Source organism: Chrysochloris asiatica, unplaced genomic scaffold (genome assembly GCF_000296735.1).
Source record: "Chrysochloris asiatica unplaced genomic scaffold, ChrAsi1.0 scaffold00014, whole genome shotgun sequence".
In the NCBI taxonomy this organism is placed as follows: domain Eukaryota; kingdom Metazoa; phylum Chordata; class Mammalia; order Afrosoricida; family Chrysochloridae; genus Chrysochloris; species Chrysochloris asiatica.
This window is the reverse complement of record NW_006408532.1, coordinates 4172625-4177803: the sequence shown is the minus strand read 5'-3', so window position 1 is coordinate 4177803 and position 5179 is coordinate 4172625.

Sequence of the window (5179 nt, the reverse complement as noted above, 5' to 3'; positions counted from 1 at the left end):
CTGAGAAGATTAAGTTACACACACAAAGTCAGTCCCAAGCACATAGAACCCCAAACCAAACCCACTGCTGTGGAATTAATTGATTCTGATTGATACACAGCAACGACAAGGAAGGAATGCCTCATAGGGTTTCTGAGTCTGTGAATCTCTATGGGAGCAGACAGTCTCATCTTTCTCCCAAGGAGTGGCTGGTGGATTTGAACCAACAACCTTGTGGTTAGCAGCCCAACACTTAACCCACACAACCACCAGGACACCTCATAAATGGAACAACTAAAATAATTATTACTGGTAGAGGCAGCTGGAAGACTCGGATCTCTGCCCCAACAACAGAGCTCTGTTGGGTTGTCTAGGCCTCTTTCATCATGCTAGCTACAACCGTACAGTGATCACGAGGGGTGAAGTGATTTGTCTTGGGATAGTCAGACAGTTAGTGGTGAAGCTAAACTCAGACAGACACCAGTGTGACTCTAAACCTCTCCCTTGCACCACTCTGTCCCCCAGCCTGGGAGTGCTTGGGTCGCTGCTGGGCCTCCAGTAAGTAGCCCAGGAAATCCCACTCTGCTTCTTTCTGCCCTCCTACTAGCATCCCAAAAAGCCCTGGGCAAACATTGCAGGGCTCTGGGGATGCCAGAGCCTGTTGCCGTTAAAGAACTTTCCAGGAGAACCAATTAGTTTTCACTGGGGAACTTTCTACCGGGCATTGATTTTCACTCCCTTCACCTGGGGTGGATTTGATTTGCAAGGATCAGCTCTTCCCAGAGGCAGAAGCAATTGTGTGAAATAAAAGCCCTGAATGTGACAGGTTCATCTGCTGCCCAGACCAGAGTAGGGGGTCGGGTTTGGGGGCAGACTGTAGAATCGAGTAGGGGGGTTAGAAGTAGGGGTGGGGGACTCACTCTTCCTTATACACAGAACTTTGAAGTACAGGCAACACCAACACAAATACCAGTGTTTCTCCAGCTCCCCAGGGAGGCAGGCAGGCTGGTCGATTTGCCCCCTTTCCTGCCAGGCTTCAATAAGCCACACACTAAACATGGAGTCCTGGTGTAGCGCTGCTGGTTAATGCACTGGACTACAAGGTCAGTTTGAACCTCAAGGTTTGCCATTCAAGCTCACCAGTCGCTCCTTGGAAACCCTATACAGAGTTGCTATGAGTCAGAACCAACTTGAAAGCACTTAACAACAAACATAGGTCTGGAGAATGACCAAGATGCCCAGGTGAGGCTAGACCCTCCCATTGGTCAGTATGGTGATGCCCATTCTTTTGCCTTCATTGAGCCTCTGCCCTTATCTCACCTGGGAAGAGGGTAAAGGACCTGGCTCATAGAGGATGCTCAGAACTGTTGGTGAAGTGATCATTATCCCCATTTATAGACAAAGGAGACCATAAAGGTCAGGTGACTGGACTAGAACGAGGCAGAGTCAGAACTCACTCTCTGGCCATTCTGACTCCTCTGAGCTGCTCTTCCATCTGGGACCTGTGTGGGAGCCAGAATAGACAAAGTGGCTTTGAGGGAAAACAGAGCCAATAGCAGGCCCACACTCACCTGCTCCAGAGCTTAGGGTAGAGGACAGAGATGAAAGAAATGGAAGATCTAGCCTCCCAGCCTTTGCAGAATCACTCCTTTACTTGTTTATTCATTCAACGATTTCATTCATTGCACAAATATTTATTGAGCTCCTGCTATGTGCCAAGAGCTCTTCCAGAAGCTGGGGATACAGCAGCCAGCAAAGCTGACATTCTAGTGGGGGAAACAGACGTTAAGCAGAACAAATAAAAAATGCATAGTAAGTGACAAGTAAGTAGGAGCATGGGGGAGGGAGTTACAGGAGTGAGGTATGTGCAATGTTTAACAGGGAGTCTTTGGGATGGACTTCACTGGGGGTGTGAAAGCTGATCAGGGACCCAGGAGGGAAGGAAGGAGCAAAGGCAGGAGGCTCTTCTGGCTACAGGCAAGGTATTGGAGGGCAGAGGACAAAGGACAGGCCATCTGAGAAGGAGCAACCTACAAGGGAGGGCAGTGAAGGGTGTGAGCAGAGATTTAAAAGGGAGCCCTGTGACTACTGAGTGGAGAAGAGTGAAGGGGACACAGGCAGGACTAAGGAGATGTGTTTCGGAAGCTTTTGCATTAATCCAGACTAGAGAGGATGGTAGTTTGGACCAGGAGGTGTTGAGAAGTGGCTGATGTGGGATATTTTGAAGGTAGAACCAACAGGGTTTCCTCATGCCTTGGATGTGGTTATTGTCGTTGCTATTGTTAGGTGTCGTCAAGTCCTTTGCCTAGGTTGTACCAGTCCCCAGAGCTCTTCTGAGAAACAGCCCAACATGAGGTTTTCCTGCTTATGGAGGATAAGACTAGTTGGTAGGCCAAGGTAGGCAGAACTGTAACCTCTGGGATCTCCAAACCCATATGCCAGAGGCCAATGGCCATTTCCAATCCAATGAGGACTCTGGAGAGCAATTTGTATCCTTGGAGCCTGATAAAAAGGCATCCTGGGATATGCTGTGAATCTTCAGCCAAGTTACTGCCCTTCTCTGGGTCCAGGCTTATTATCTCTCTGCTGAGCAGTAAGGCAGTTGGAGAATAACAACAACAACAACAAATAATTTTTCAAGCACTTACTATGTGCAGTGTTCTACCCATGTCTTCACCACCTGTCACCACCTACTGCAATCCTGAAGGGTAGACAGGAATCCTGCCCCCACTTCACAGTTAAGAAATGAACCAGAGAGGCAGAGACTTAGCCTAGGGTCACACAGCTTGAAGGTGGCAGAACTGAGGTAGGAGCCACTTTTGGGGTTCCAGTGGAATGAGAGGCTGTTCTGGGAGCCTCTGTCACTCCTGCCTTTGAACTGCAGCTGTGCAGCTCCAAGTGAGGGAATCCTGGTAACACAGTGAATAAGCACTCGACTGTTACTGAAAGACAGGCAATCTGAACCCCCCAGTGGCTGCAGAGGACAAAAGCCCAAGGGATCTGCTCCTGGAAAGATTACAAGTTAGGAAAGCCCATGGGGGAGGAGGGGGCACTTCTATGCTGCCCTGTAGGGTCACTAGGAGTTGGAACCTTCTTGACGCACAGCACCTACTCTGGGGGCATGAGGTAGCCTCTCTGACAAGAGCCCAGCCTGGCACAGATTCCACACTCAATGGGTGTTCCCAGGGCAACCCACTAGGCTCCCTTCCTCTCTGTGCCAACATGCCAGGACAGACCTGTGTGCCCTTGACAGGTGGCTGCCCCTCTCTAAGCCTTGGTTTCCTCTCTGTGAAATGGACTTTTAGTTGTTGGAGGGACTTTTGACCTTTCAGTGAACGGACAAAGATCCTGACCCTCATTGAACTAACATTCTAGCAGGGGAGATGGAAAATAAACATAAACCAAACCTAACAAAATCAAAATAAACATAAACCACTGCCATCAAATCGATCCCAACTCACAGCAACCTTATATAAGGGTTTCAGATGCTGTAGATCTTTATGGAAGCAGAAAACCTCATTTTCTCCCTCAAAGCAGCTGGTGGGTTAGAACTGCTGACTTTTCTGTTAGCAGTCCACACGTATCCTACAACACCACCCGGGCTCCCAAAACAAATGTAAGAGGGAGGTGAATTATACACCCTGTTAGGTCAGCACTATGGAAACACAGGGGAGAGGAGGGTAGGACATGGGGACATTTTAGAGGATTAAACAAGGGATCAGGTAAGCCTCATCAAAGAGGACAAATTCAAGCAAAGACTTGAGAGTGTTGAAGGAGGGAGTCCTAGTCATACTCCTTCAGATGCCTGGGGAAAACTGTTCCTCACAGAGGGAGAAAGGCCCTGAGGCAGGATGTATTGGAGGAGGAGGAAGAAGATCTGGGCCTGAAGAAGCAACCCCAGGAAAGAGTGGAAGGCAAAGACAGAGAGGTGGCCATGAAACAGAGCATGTTGAACTTTGAAAAACCCAGGGCGGCAGTGAAGAGTCTGTGGATTAATGCACATCAAGTGTTTAGTATATTACCTGGCACATAGTAAGTACTCAATTAATAAGAGCTGTCATTATTGATGCTTATATTTAAACAATTCCTAGCCTTTTTTGGAGGGAGCTCTGGTAGCGTAGTGGTTACGAATCGGGCTGTGAACCTTAAGGTCAGCGGTTCGAAACTACCAGCTACTCCACGGGAGAAAGATGAGGCTTTCTACTCCCGTAAAGATTTACACCCTCGGAAACCCTGTACAGGGTCACTATGGGTCGGAACCAACTCGACGGCACTTAACAACAAAAGCCTTTTTTGGGAGGTAGAGTATGTGGATGCCTTAGGGTCTTTTCTCTGTGGACAGGAGCTGGATTTGAACAACCTAGCCTGTCCCTAACCAGGCTGGGGCTGCCGCCTCTGTCCGCCTCTCAAGAATCTTCCAGATCCTTATCAGGCTAAGGGAAGTTTGGGGAGTGAGGGGGCGGGACCACCATCACAATGACATTAAATCAGACCCTCGGCTCAAGAAGAAATTGCACCAAGAAGTTGTTAATACCTTTATTATGGGCTGAAATGTATTCACGATATGAAAAGACATCCCATTTCTGCCCCCTGTGTCACATCTGAGATGTAGCGTAGATAAATGATATATCACCATGCGAGATCTACCGAAACCATTAGTAACCATGACATTTTGACGTCAGATTTTAAAAAATTCCTAAGTAATCTTTTTGATTTATGAAATGCTGTCTGGGTTCATCGAGAGAGATCTCAGATTTATCACCGCCTGGTTAGAATTATTAATGATTTTCAATTTGTAAATCTGAAGTCGAGAAAGTCTGTGGGCTCTGGGCGACAACTCCCGCAGATGTAGGCCTAGCCTTTCCTCCAGCCAGATTTCAGCTCCAGGAGACATAGTCTCTTCTCCCCAACATTCTGGACAGTTGACATTGTCTCCAAGCAAACCCTGTCTGTCTGCAGCTTGCAGGTCTGAGGAGGGATCAGCTGCAGGACTTGTTCTGGGCTCCACTCTACCACCACGATACATATCCATACCCAGTCCTGGGACCCAGAAAGCTGCTTTGAATAAAGGCGGTGTGTAGGGAAAGAGCGTGGGCAGTTGTCAAGCTGTCCCCTCAGTCTAAGCGCAGGTCCTTCACAAGGCTGAGCAGCCTGAGCCTGCCATGACCTGCCCAAGGCAGTGACCACCCATGCCACACCT